This window comes from Puma concolor, chromosome B3, assembly GCF_028749965.1.
Source record: "Puma concolor isolate L17-30 chromosome B3, mPumCon1.1.hap2, whole genome shotgun sequence".
NCBI lineage: Eukaryota > Metazoa > Chordata > Mammalia > Carnivora > Felidae > Puma > Puma concolor.
Genome location: NC_141672.1, coordinates 46,122,124 through 46,136,968, shown reverse-complemented (window position 1 = coordinate 46,136,968; position 14,845 = coordinate 46,122,124). Strand labels below are relative to the sequence as shown.

Sequence of the window (14,845 nt, the reverse complement as noted above, 5' to 3'; positions counted from 1 at the left end):
GATGTTTACGGAAGTTTTATTTCTAGAAGTTTATTTCTAATACTTCAAAACTGGAAACAACCCAAATGTTCATCAGTAAGTGAATGGATAAACAAATTGTGGTGCATCTACTGAGTAACTGATACCCTCAACAATGGAATACTAGTAATCAATACACTCAACAACATGGATGAATCTCAAAATAATGCTGAATGAAAGAAGCCAAAAAAAAAAAAAAAAAAAAAAAAAGAGCATACCATATGATTCCATCTGTATGAAATTCTAGAAAATGCAAGCTAATCTGCAGAGGCAAAGAGTAGACAGCAATTGCCTGAGGACAGGAAAAGGGACTACAAAAGGATATAAGGTAACTTTTGGGAGGGTATGGATATGATCATTTACTTGATTGTGGGCATAGTTTCACAGGTGTGTACATGTTAAAACTTATGACATTTTATAGTTTAAATACATACAGTGTATATTGTGTGTTAATTATCTCAACAAAACTATTAAAAAGATCAGAGAACAGGGTTTTCCAAAGTAAATGAAGTACCTATTTAAAAAATAATATTCAATATTTATTGAACATTTTTATATACCAAATTCTATTCTAGTTAAGAGTTATTACTTCCTTTCATCTTCCCAGTAACCTTATAAAGGAAGTACTATTATTCCCATTAAGTAACTCACTCAAATCCCACAAGCCAGTGAGATGTTAAGCCAGAATTCAAACCTCGGACCATTTGACTTTATTACCCATAATCATAACCACTATATAACCTGGATCCAGAAGGCCCTCAAGGAATTTGGAGTCCAGTGTAGAGACAGATACCACCCTCCAGCCTACAAGAGAGTAAATGAAAGGGAGAAAAGGGGGAAATTTGGTGAAGATTAAACTAATCTCTTGCTAGGTCCCAAACTAGACCATTGACCTAGTGGCATAGGCAATGCTCTGGATAACAGAGTCCTGGTGCTTCTGTCAAGTCACTGGACAAGGAAGGGGTTGGGGAAGGATAGGAAGCCTCTGTCTAGACTAAAGGAGATTGACCATGCACATTCAGTTCAGGCAGTCCCACCAGTCAGGGCTCCTCCAGTTTCTGCCCATGTTAAGACAATCATCAGAAGCAACTGAGCAGACATTGCCTTGACCCATTTCAGGAGTTCCAAAAGAGGTTTTTAATTAGAAGATCTAAGATTCAGAACCGGGATGAGCCCTTTCACTGCTCGGTATTTCCACTTCCTCATCTCTAAGATGGGGAAGTTGAATTAGGTGTTGCTGTGGTTCCTTCTATGTCTCACAGGCTTTGTCCTGGCCTGTTTTTATGGTTTTCCCAAAGAGTATGAAGGCTCTGATGGGGATCCATGAAGTGTCTAGAAGGGTGACTTTACTTCTCTCAGCAGCTTTGCTGACTACAGGGAACTATACTGAGATTATAAAACAACACCATTAAATAACTAGAAAGGAAAATCATTAACGGCAGATGCCTTTATATCAATACTTTTGTGATTATCAAAGTAATAGACATTAATTATAGACATTTCAGAAAATATAGACTGTGAGGAAAGAGTTAACACAGCATTTCTGGTTGCTTGCTCCTTACATGTCTTCAAGAGACCCATGATTAACCCTTGGCAGCCCTTAGAGTGTTCTTTATATTGGTGGTTGATGACTTACATACACCAGGACCAATGGATCATACCATACGTGCTTCTCAGGGGTGCTTTGCACAAACATCAAGATCAATGATGTGCACCTAGTTTCATTGTTAGGGTTGGGTTTTGGTTACCAGATTTGGTTGCATACATAGTAGGATATACTTATGTGACCAGCCCCCTATAAAAGCCTTGGACTCTGAGACTCAAACAGGCTTCTCTGGGTAAAGACATTCTATATATGTCCCTGAAGTTAATGGCGAAAGAAAGAGTACTCCTGTGTGGCCTCCACACTCCTGTGTGGAAAGACACTGAAGTCTGTGTTGAATGTCTGGACCCCATGAGTGCATATCTTTTTCCCACTGCTTTTGCTCTATACGTTTTGCTATAATAAATCTTAGTGAGTATATAACCTGCTGTTGAGTCCTGTGGGTCCTTCTGGTGAATCACTGAATAACACAGAGATAAATATATAAATACACACATATATATAAATTAACCCAAATCCGTATACTTGGAGATAACCACTTGGCTAGCTTTAAAAACAAGGTTTTGACCAACCAAATCATCTTACAACACTTGATCTTAGCCAAAAGGCCGAAAAGTGATCCAAATCATCTTACAGAAGGCCTTCTAAATTGTGAGAAGGCAAACAAAACTGCTAATTAAATTGGTAAATTGTACCATGGAGTGAAGATTAAATTTTATGGAAGCCCTGTGTTAGGACTTACATAGTTTTACTGTTTTAAATGATTACCAAGATTTACTGAACTTTACTTTTGTGACATAATAATGGTTTCATATATGACTTAATCATTAATTCAGAATCCAACTTTTAATCTTGATTGGGTTCCTATGGGAACAGTTAGGACACTTTACAAGAAATGGCTTTATAATACTGCCCAAGAACAGGTTGTGAAAAGCAGAGACTGCCTGTCTCCCTAAGAGTCTAGGGAGACAATGGGTGGGGGAGTGAACGAGACCAGCTACCCTTCCATGTACCCCTCATTCTATAAATCACCCTTTTTTTGGCAGCTTCCCTCTATGACCTTAGTAATAAAAATAATTAATAACTACTAACATTAATGAGTACTTATACTGAGCCAATCACTATTCTAAGCACATGTTTTCTCTTAATCTTCACAACATCATATTCAGTAAATGCTACTATTTTCCCCTTTATAAAAATGAAGATACCAAGGCTAAGTATAATTAAGTAGCTAGTTCATGAAACTAGTAAATTAGATGTTACTGGGACTTGAACCTGAACTCAGGTCAGCTGCCATACTTCATGTCCCCTTATGTTTATACAAATGAGATGTCACTGATATAAATGGGTTTTAGAGTTAGGTTTTGTATTAGGGTTTTCAGGGAAACAAAACCAACAAGATATACACACACACACACACACACACACACTCACACTCACACTCACACACATTCACAGATTTATTTTAAGGAATTGGCTCACACGATTGTGGGGGCAGACAAGTCTGGAATTTGCAGAGCAGGCTGGCAAGCTAGAAATTCAGGGAAGAGTTGACGTTGTAGTCTTGTATTCAAAATCTGAAGGCTGGAAACACCCAGGTTTCTATTTTGCAGTCTTGAAGCAGAATTTCTTTTTCTTCAGGAAACCTCAGTTTTTGCTCTTAAGGTAACTACCCACATTATGGAAGGTAAAAAAGTCTACTGATTTAAATGTTAATCACACATAAAATGTAACTATCATAGTTCTGATTTTTCTCTTTTGAAGAGGAAAGGGAGGGTGGATCCCCAGATGTGATTTACTCAAGACTAACCCCAAGATGAGCCTGTTACCCAGTGAAAAACCAGTCCCATGAGTTGGCAAGCCTCTTAGCCACAGCCATGCAAGTGTGGCATTGGCCAGAAGAGGGCACTGCCTTCTACTTGTGTAACATTTGTGCAACCATCTGCAAGGGAACTAGGAGGATAGAAAAAATGTTGACACTACTTTCAATTATTGTATTTTACAGTCCCCGATTCATTTTAGCACAACCTTTGGTAGAATAAACGCCTGTGAACTTTTAGTTGTACCGTAAGACCAAAGGACCTCATTGACAATATTCACACTTTATGTTCAATAACGCAGGAAGACATGGGATGATGGTGTCCTTCTGCTTTCCTGGTGCATTATAATTGGTCTGGTCAGGCAGCATCAAACCAGTTTTTCCCAGAGTAGGCCAACTCAAGCTGATGCAGGGGGAAAGAAAAAGCTGAGGCATTGGCAACTAAGAGAAAGAACTGGGAGGACCCCTGGGGCTCCAGGCAGTTGAGGAAACTTCTAGCAAGATTCACAGGATAGGTCTGGGAAGTTACTTACTGTGTTTGGGTTTGAGACAATAACACTGCAGGCCCCTTTGGCAATACTACTCAGTCTAGCTGAGCAGTTAAGCTAATCTCTGGATTCTTAATTGGGAATGGAAATCCACATAAATACAGTTGTTCTTTAGTTCTCATTGATAATTAAAAATCCCCCTTCCCTGCTTCCATTTTAATGAGAGCTTCCATTTGTGCAGCTTGAGATTTTGCAGAGGCCTTTTTCATCCCACAGAAAGTAATAGAGCAGGTACCAATTATTTCCAATTTACAGTTGAGGAAACACAGAGGTTAAGTGCCTTGCTCTGGCTCCTCTGTAATCCAAGCCTGGAAGGAGACCAGAAACCTGGGGCCTGATCTTAGCTTTGTGCTTTGTCCCCTACCAAAAATACATTCCTGGGGCGCCTGGGTGGCTCAGTCTGGTTGACTGTCTGACCAACTCTTGATTTCAGCTCAGGTCAGGATCCCAGGATCAGGCTCCACAATCAGCGTGGAGCCTACTTAAGATTCTCTCTCACGCATGTACTCTCGCTCTCACTCTCCCCTATTCTCTCTCTCTAAGTTAAAAAAATAAAAAATACACCCCTAACTCTCATTTACTGCTATTCCAGGGTCCATTAAAGATGCATATATGCAAACACTGTGAGCTGATAATTCCACTTGTAGGAATGTGTGCAATAAAACCCCATCAACATAGAATGGATAAATAAACTGTGGCATATTTCTTTTTTTAATGCTTACTTATTTTGAGAGAGAGGGCACATGAGCACATGCAAGCCAGGGAGGGGCAGAGAGAGAGGGAGAGAGAATCCCAAGCAGGTTCTGCACTGTAAGCAAAGAGCCCAAAGCGGGGCTTGATCCCACAAGCCCCTGACCTGAGCTGAATTCCAGAGTCAGAGGCTTAAGCAACTGAGCCACCCAGGCACCCCATCTGTGGCATATGTCTATCATGGAATACAATATAGCAATGAGAATAAGTGAAGAAGATCTACACAAAATGTGAATAAATTTCACAAGTATACATAAAGTTCAAAAACAGGCAAAAATATAAAGTGTTGAAAGTTAGGTTACTGGTTATACCTCAAAGGACTAGTAACTGGGGGAGGAGTGGGTACAGAGGTCTTCTGGGGTGACTCTAACATTCTACTTTTTGATCTACATAGTGGTTACCAGGGTAACATAGGTGTGTTCACTTTGCACAAATTCACCAAGCCATACATTTACAGTGCATGCACTTTTCTGTATCTGTTACACTTCAAGAAAACAATTTTAAAGCCCTGATTCGTCTAAATGAATCACCTTTCCGTGAGCAAACATCAGGACTGCCCACATGAAGCTTATCCTCAATTACACCAGATTTGTTTGTTGCTCTAACAGTGACCACATCACCATTCCCCAGAGTTTCCAAAGCATTGAGAGAGCAGGTCAACAAGGGTCTTTGCATTTGTGCATACAAGAATACATTTCAGGAGGGCTGCCACCTAGGAAGTTCAGCACCTGCCTCCAATACTATGAGCATGTGTTCTTTCTTGCGTGTCCATAAAGTAAGGAAGAAAGAACTAAGCAGGATAAGCCAAACACAGAAAACATCTCATCCAAATGCAAAAGCTTTCTTGCCTATGTCCCATTTTAAAAGTTCTTATTTTTGTATGGAAGGTTTCACAGGTTTGCCTGTCACCCTTGAACAGGGGCCACGCTAATCTTGTCTGTGTCGCTCCAGTGTTTTCAGTAGATGTGCTGCCAAAGCGAGCACACCTGTCTCATTTTTAACAGCCAATGACACTAGCACCATTTTTCAGGAAAAATAAGAAACCTAACCCCTGCATCCCAGAGTGCAGACAGCACCTCTAAACAAGAGGGCATAGGGCAGCAATCAAAACTGTTCCAAACTGTGGCAGGCCCTAGTGAAGTGAGAGATGGAACCCAGGGTACTGTCTGCTTCCCATTAGCTCTTATTGCTTCTTGCAGGAACAAGGTGTTTGAAAAATCTTTTTTTATTAATTTTTTAAAAAATTTAGAATTTATTTTTGAGAGAGAGAGACAGAGTGAAAGCAGGGGAGGGGCAGAGAGAGAGAGAAACACGCAGAATTAGAAGCAGGTTCCAGGCTCTGAGCTGTCAGCACAGAGCCCAACGTGGTGCTCGAACTCAAGAACCGTGAGATCATGACCTGAGCCGAAGTCGGACACCCAACTAACTGAGCCACCCAGGTGCCCTGGTGTTTGAAAACCTTAAAAGACAAAAGTACAACAACGTATTAGATCAAGGGTTGGCAATCTCTGTCCATGGGCCAAGGACATTTGGTTCAGGGTTACACACACACACACACACACACACACACACACCATACTTTCTCAGCTGCTTTGGAGAGCTCCTACCACCACTGCAGCTCTTGTATCTTCTACATCAGTGATTCACTGCTGTTTCAGTCCCACACTCTATCTCAGGGGAGAAAGACTGAGAACCACTTAGACAGATAACCACTTCCATACTCTCTCCAATTGGATTATGTGTGAAGGAGCTGGCCCTCTTTCTTTCCTCCCAGTGGCCAGAGGGACACCAGCTGTACTTTTTGCACCTTTCCATCATATGGTGGGGTTGTCGGAATTCTGGTGGCTGGTCCATGGGCATGCTGTGAACACAACCACAGAATAACAGGGTGAGAGAAGAAGCCAGGACTGAGCCAGGGTGGTGTTCTTCCAGGGTCTAAATGAATCCTGGAGGTAGCAGAGATCCTCTGGGTATGCATACCTGGAGCCCAACACCAGGAATTTTCTGGCAGTGGCAACACTCAAAGCCAGGTAGATGACACAAAGACATATACACAAAGAAGCTCATTGCAGCATTGTCATTATAGAGAAAAATGAAAGGCAACTGAAGCCACCAGCAACAAGCTGTGTTCATTATATGATATCGTCATATACCATGGATTATCAGGCAGCCATGAAAAAGAATGAGGCTGCTGTATATTAACTAACACAGAAGGTGGTCTACACCTTGAAGTTAAATGATAAAGGCAGGATGGGGAAAACTATATATAGTGTAATTCCATTTATGTATTATAAAATCCTGAGGCATGCACACAGTCTCACACCCACTAGAAAAAGATCTAGAAAGATACACACCAAATTATTATCAGGTTACCTCTGGGGACGGGAATGGAAATAGGGAAGTGAGGGAGAACTTTCCAATATTGAAATTTTCATTTATATATTATTTGTTTATGATGGACCAATAATAGTTCTTTTGTAATTTGAAAAAGCAACTTAAAAAAAACAAGACTATGGGAATGGGTTATGGAGGAGGCACATTTGATGTGGGTGATCAGCACAGCTAGCAGCTTCTGTGACTCAGGTCCAAGGGCTGGGAAGTAGACTCTCTGAGAGCTGGGAGAGAGACTCCAAGCTCCTGATTATACAGGACAGTTCCTTTTTTCCCCCCTTCCTGTTCTCCCTCCTTGGGGTCATGTGCTCTTGGCTCTCTTTGGATCACTTCTAACTCTATGCAGCCAGAGGAGAAGGGCCCCTCCCTCAGAAGACCCAGGAGGATGACTTGGGCCTACTTGGCCCTAAGCCTTATGAAGAAATCTCCTCTTTACCTTGGTGCCCATTGCCTCAGGGCTCTTTCCCTAGACCTTTGTATCAGAGCACAGGATCTCCAGAGGCTGAGGGAAAAGGTGCCACAGCACTTGGCAACTTTTAGTGTAGCCTTCTGGGGCTCTCCACCCAAATTCCACCTTAGAATTGCCTGGGGAGCTTTGAAAAAATATAAACCTCAAATATAGACATATATGTTGAAATAGAGAATAAATGTTTTGTTGTGTCAGCAAATGACCAACGTTGGGTAAAATAGAAATTTTATCCATTCCAGAAGGCGTGTAATTGGTTAAGAACCTTTTGACAAGTCGTTGGACAATATTAAGAGTCTGAAATAGTTTCATATTATTTTGTCCAGTAATAAAACTTCTGGAAATTTCTCCTGGTGAAAAGCAAAATGCCTCAAATAAGGAAAATTTATGTGAAGAGTTCTCTCATTATGTTTCCTTTTGTATAGCTAAAAATCAGAAGCAAACTAAATGCTCAACAAATGTCAGGTGAATGGTTAAACAGGTGTACTCCATGGAACATTTTGTGACAATTAAAATTGTAATGTAAATTTGCAAAAGTCAGTTAAAATGTAGTAATGATGAGGGGTGCCTGGGTGGCTCAGTCGGTTAAACATCTGACTCTTGATTTCAGCTCAGGTCATTGATCTCATGGTTCGTGAGATCAAGCCACACGATCTCATAATTCTCTCTCCCTCTCTCTCTGCCCCTCTCCTGCTTGTGTGCTCTCCCTCTCAAAATAAATTAATAAACTAAAAAAAAAAAAAAAAAAAGAGGTTCACCGCTAAAAAGATTCTGGCTCTTTAGGAGAAGGTGCTGCAGCCAATTTGCTGTTGGGCCAAAGGAAACAAATGCAAATTGAATAGGAGAGAGAAGCTCAGGAAAGGCAGACAGCAAAAAAGGTTGATCACCAGAATATAACGATCCTTTTATGGCCCAACATTCTGAGGACCTCAGAAGAAGGGTAACATAGTGATGTGGCATGATTGGTGGGGCACCAAAGAGCTCCCTGCTTATAAATGTCCTCATCTGGTGCTGTGTTGCCTGTAATTCCACTATTAGGCTAACTCCACTTGGGTTATTAAGTATTGCCCATTCATTGTTGCCCTCTTCTAAAACATAGACTCCTGAGAGGAATAACACTTTGACTCGACAACAATTTAGTGGAATTAGTTCATGATTTACTCAGCCAATTTGAGTACCTACTCTGTGCTTGGTACTACAGTAGGAATTGGGATACTATGGAGGGATGACCTCATTAAGGTGACTAAGACTTAGTTCAAGTCAGAAGTACCTACTGAACACCTCCTGTCACCTGACAAGGAGCTGGTGCTGGGACAGGAGGAAGACAGAAAAATGCCCAACACTGTCACCTCCCTCAAGGAGCTCACAGCTTTGCTGGGGGCGTGGGGGGGGTGGGATCCAAGCACACAAAAGACAGAACAAGCAACTGCTTATTAAACTACTAATATAATCAAGGGCCGACATGAAGAGTGGAGCTCAGAGCCTTTGTGTCAAAGAGTCTTTTCAGAAGCTTTCATGATTGAACCACACTAACCCTTTTCATTAGGGAGCCTGGAAAAGAAGCTATTATAACCCAACTGTTTTCTAAATATTAACATGGGCGTGACTTCCTGGTTCTGAGACCTCACCTTAGTTTCTACCCTACATGCTATAGCTCTGGCTAGACTGAACACTACTGAAAGGGAGCTATTCATTAAGCATTAAGCATTAAGCATTAAGCATTAAGCATTAAGCATTAAGCAGGGTGCTTGGGACTCACCCACCTTCACTTCCTGTGCCCCAAACTGGCCATTTGCCACATTTGGTGGTGGGCTGAGTGGTTTCACATGTACTAAACACTCACAAGATACATGGTTTCTCTCTATCATAGTCATGCTCACAAGGTACCCTCATGAGAAAAGCCTCACCAGCTTCTGGCTCCAGCTGTCATGGGAAGGAAGGATTATGACAGTCACCCAAGTCGGGAAAGGAAGCAAGATTTAGAAACAGAAGAACATGTGTGGCTCAGAATCCAGGCATCAAGCAGGACCAGACGGGACAATATTACCAAATTTTAAGAAGGAGACTTTTCATGAAATTATGTGCCTTTTTATGAAACTATCTTTAGTAAATTGTGTGATCCTCGAAGCACATTCCAGGCCAGAGGTCCTTTGGGGCTGGATCAAAAGCCCAGAAGGAATGAGGAATGTAGACTAATGCAAGAACAAATCAACATCTAGCCCAGAGGAAGGGCAGAGTCATTGGCACCATGGCTCAGAAAAGACTGGAAGCTCAGAACTGGAAGCTCAGAACTGGAAATCAAATCTGGCATTGCCAAGAAAGAGTAGACAAAACAAAATCTAAGGCCAGGTACTGTGGTGGCACAGGCCTCGAGGGGGGAGCACAGAGTAGGGTCCAAGCTGAAGATGGGTGTTCAGATCCAGGGGAGCCAACTGATGTCTACAGACTAAGCAAAATACTGGAAAAGTGGTTGCCTCTGGTTTGGGGGACGGTGGTGTTGCTGACTGGGAAGAAACATGAGGGGACTTCCTGAGAAGATACAGAGATGAATGTCTTATATCTTGAAAAAAGTGTGGGTTACACAGGTATATCCATTTATCGAAAGTCACTGAATTGTAGACTTGGGATTTGTGTACTTTAATGTATGTTAAGTTTTACCCCTCAAAATTGTAAACTAATTAAACTCTCATTAGGCTTACTTTAAATGGTGCTAGGGATTAGCAATTCTGAAACTACGATTTGTGTATTCTTGACCTTGAGGTTAATGGGAGCCAGATTTCTAAGTGCTGGGGAAAGAAATTACAAATATGGAAAAAGCATTTGTTGTATTAGAATTGGAGTTATTAGAATAAATATATATTATGTCACATATATCTCCAACATATTTCTAATATATATCTATGCCTCTATATGTATCTATTTCCATTTGTATATGTAATATTACCTAATTCTGTCTGGTAAGAGGCCTAGAAACAGTGACACACCAGTAAGAATGAGCACTTTTAGCACCCAGATCTTGGTTTCTAAATACCATTACACACTAAAGGAACTAGCGATTCTTGGGAAATGGCTTATTCTGGGGCTGTGGGCAGGAAAAGTAGAGGATGAGCCTGGAACATCTTATTTTGCAAGAAGGTAAGGAAATGCTCAAAGAATCATGAAAATATGTTCAAAAAGACTCAAGAGCCAGCAGTAAAAGGCTCCCACTCCCCAATCTGGAACAATTTTAACATCAAAATAAATAATATTTATAATGGATTGTACTCCACTGATAGCCTAAGAATCATGTTGATATAGATAGATAGATAGGTAGATAGATAGATAGATAGATAGATAGATAGATAGATAGATATAAATGTTAAGGGAAACCTCTTTATTACAGTAGAATGCAAAATGAGAGTTGTAGAAAATCATCAGAGGATGCCAAAATGGATGAGTAAAAATTTGATTTAAAAAAGGATAATTACAGGGTTGCCTGACTGGCTCAGTCGGTAGACCATGTGACCCTTGATCTCAGGGTCATGAGTTCAAGTCCCACATTGGTCATTGAGCCTACTTAAAAAAAAAAAAAAAAAAAAGGGATATGCAATTTTGCTACTAGGTATTTACCCAAAGAATTAAAAAATACTGGGGCGCCTGGGTGGCTCAGTCAGTTAAGTGTCCAACTCTTGGTTTCAGCTCAGGTTATGATTTCATGGTTTCATGGGTTTGAGGCCTACATTGGGCTCTGTGCTGGTGGTACAAAGCCTGCTTGGGATTCTCTCTTTCCCTCTCTCTCTGCCCCTCCCCCCACTCACTCTGTCTCTGTCTCTCTCAAAAATAAATAAATAAAATTTAAAAATTAAAAAAGAAGAGAATACAAAAACACTAATTCAAAGGGATACATGCACCCTGATGTTTAGAGCAGCATTATGTACTGCAACCGAATTACGGAAAGAGCCCAAATGTCCATTGACTAATGAGTGAATAAAGAAGATGAGTTATACACACACACACACACACACACACACACACACACACATACACACAATGGAATATTACAAACTATAATAATCAAGAAATATTACTCAGCATAAAAAAGAATGAAATCTTGCCATTTGCAATGACATAGATGGAGCTAGAGTGTATTATGCTAAGGAAAGTAAGTCACTCAGAGAAAGACAAATAGCATATGATTTCACTCATATGTGAAATTTAAGAAACAGAACAAATAATCATAGGGGGAAAAAGAGACAGAGATAAATCAAGAAACAGAGAACAAACTGATTGTTACCAGAGTGGAGGTGAGTGAGGAAATGGGTTAAACAGGTGATGGGGATTAAGGAGTGACCTTGCCATGATGAGCACTGGGTGATGTATGGAAGTGTTGAATCACTACATTGCATACCTGAAACTAGTATAACATTGTATGTTAACTAACTGGAATTTAAATAAAAACTTTAAATAAATAGGATAATTACAGAGATGTAAAGTATCCAGCAAATGACTTAATGAAAGAGAAAAATAATAACTTCATAGCATCAGATACCACTCTACCAAGTCATCAGGGCTAAGATCTCTATATTGTTACAAACCAATATCCTATATCACATGCCCCCGATTAGGATGCTTGGAGAAGAGCACACTATCAACTCTGTGGTATTCCTGCCAAAAATGCATAACCTGAATCTAATCATGAGAAAACATGAGGCAAACCCAAACTGAAAGACATTCTACAAAATAACTGGCCTGTACTTTTTTTTTAAATGTTAAGGTCAAGAACACAATGAAAGGCTAAAGAAATGTCCCAGAATAAAGGAAAATAAATAGACCTGACAACTAAATGCTATGTATAATCTTGGATTTGATCCTCAGGGGAGGGAAAAAAAAGTAAGGACATTTTGGGGGCAATTAATGAAAGACATAGTAGTATTGTATTAATGCTTAATTGCCTGATTGTGTAACTGCACTGTAGTTATTAAGAGAATGCCTTTTTGGAAAATTCATACTGGAGCCAATAGGAGCACATCTCCATCTTCAATAGGAGAGGAGAGTGGGAGAGAAAAAGAGAGAATGATAAAGCAAATAAGGCAAAAGTGTAAACAAACAAATCATAAGTTGTAGAAGTTCCTTGAACTGTTCATGCAATTTTTCAGTAAAATTGAAATTATATCAAAATAAAAGGATCTCCCCCAAAACGAAACAAAGCAAACAAACGTATGGGTGTGGTCAGCAGCCCGGAGGCTTATGCTTCCTGCTAGGACCAGAGCCAGCCCAAAGCGTGACCATTTCAGTGCCTGCAGGAGGGAAGGGTGGGGGGAGGGGGGGGGTACCTGCAGTGTAGGCTTAAGTTGGCAGGCAGTACTATTATGTAAATTCTGTCAGCGACTAGACCACAAGCTGGGTGCAGTTCCTGGCAGGGCCATCCTGTCCTTACAGCAGAGAGGCCTTACAGCTGTTTTGTGTCAGATGCAACGGAGAAGAATCATTGGTAAATGTGTGAACTGTGCTCAGATTTCAATTTTTCATAAAACAGATTCTTGTTTAAGTCTTCTGCTTTTGTTATAGCCATCAGGAAATAGAAATGCGTTTGCATTTTTGCAAGGAGGCCTGAACTTTTAAAATCTGGTAAAAGAGTTTAAGGTTCAAAGATTTTAAGGTATAATCAGTTAAGATTTTCCCTTTTAGTAAGAGGAGTAATTAAGGCATAAACTTTCCCTAAGCAACTTCTTTCCAAAAAGAAGCATACATTTAAAAATAATTCATTAATATCTCTTCTATGGCCATTATTCAAAGCTTGGCCTTCTGCCATGGCTCTAGAACACAGTGATTTTTTCTCTGTCATTTCTTTTTTTGGCCAAAGATTCTAAGAATCTCTGAACTGTTAATTATATAATTTCCTCTGATTTGTCCCCCAGAAGCTTAACAGTCAGATTTTTTCCCCCAGCATATTGAATGCCCCACAAATCAAAGACCAATTCTCTGAAAGTAAGACAGGCTTCTTCACATGACCTTTAGGTGGCTATCAACTGCCTTTTCTCTAAGAGGTAGCCACTCTGCCTGCTCCCTTCAAAATCAATCCCATTATGTAAGTTCTTCCTAACCTCTAACTTACACCTCCTGGCTGTGCCTGGGAAGGGCCAAGAGTGACTGCAACACTGGGGAGTGGAACCAGAATTCATCTTCCCTTTCCCTCTGCCTACCTATGGGGAGCATTTCTAACAACCATCCAGGCTCACTCCCAGGCAGCCCTTACTGAGGCCGGGTGGGGGGCGGGGGGCAGCACGTAGCCTAGCCAACGCTAGAGAAGGCACTGTCTCCCTAGGAGGGCCTGGAAAACACAACTCATTAGAGCTAGGCTGAGTCATCAGGGTGTGGAGGCTGTTGGACCACATTCTTGCAACATAACAAGCAAACAGAGTCCAGGCAGAGAACATCTCAACTGTGGATTCTGTAATACTTTTCAAGGCCAGTTCACAAAGGCATTCAGCAGCACTGTGAACGTGAAATAAAAGGCATACAGAACCACAGCTCCAAACTGAGGCCGATTGGAACTACACAAGGTTAGGTTAGCCTGTAGCTGATCAGGACAACAGAGGAAGAGGTCTCTTCTGGGACCTGAAGGCCCTGGCAGACGGAAGGCATGAACCCAAGTGAGTGTGTTGCCAGCCTTTGGTCTCCAGGCTTAACTACTCTTGGTCTTGAACTCCTAGCTGGATAGAATTTACTGAAGCAGAAAGTAGCCCTTCTTACCCCTGAGAACCCAGGCAAAGAGGAAAAGTGCTTTGAAACTGAGATCTGTTTCCAGGGTATAATTGCTTCAGTCTCTGAAACTGGAAGACCAGGATCCATTTTCTTAGAGGCCAACAGCAGCCTGAGAGGCAAGTGTAGTGGAGCAAGAAGAGTCATGCAGACAAGTTGAGCCAGGCCTAACTTATTTTCTTTGAGGCTCAAACCCATTCCTTTCAGGCAGTGGTCTGGAGGCAGACACCTGGCTCTGAGACCAAACTAAATGTTCATCCTTATGAAGAAATGCTTCTAATAGACCAAAAGGTGGGATCCTGCAAGAAGCAAAAAATGCCAAGACTAACACACTGGTGTGATGGCCACACCCTACCTCCCCAACCAGACATCTTAAACCTGACATTTAATAAGCCATGAGACACTTGTTTTCACTCTCACCATCAAAGTATAGGAAGACAGATGCTCTCTGCCTTTTTGCCTTTGGGTATTTTTCTCCTGCTTCCTGAGCTGTGCTGGGGAGAGACAGA

General features: G+C 41.1%; 1 long non-coding RNA gene and 1 other non-coding gene across 2 annotated transcripts in view; both read right to left on the bottom strand.

The window, feature by feature from the left end:
* LOC147579948 (uncharacterized) overlaps nucleotides 1–14,845 on the bottom strand; it is a 40,761-nt gene continuing 25,916 nt past the window's right edge. Inside the window, exon 3 of the long non-coding RNA XR_015252359.1 lies at nucleotides 1–6,599. This is a non-coding gene — a long non-coding RNA (uncharacterized LOC147579948). The remainder of the gene's footprint in view (nucleotides 6,600–14,845) is intronic.
* Nucleotides 5,613–5,722, bottom strand: LOC112856584 (U6 spliceosomal RNA). The gene has a single exon (XR_003223148.1). It is a non-coding gene; the product is annotated as a U6 spliceosomal RNA (small nuclear RNA).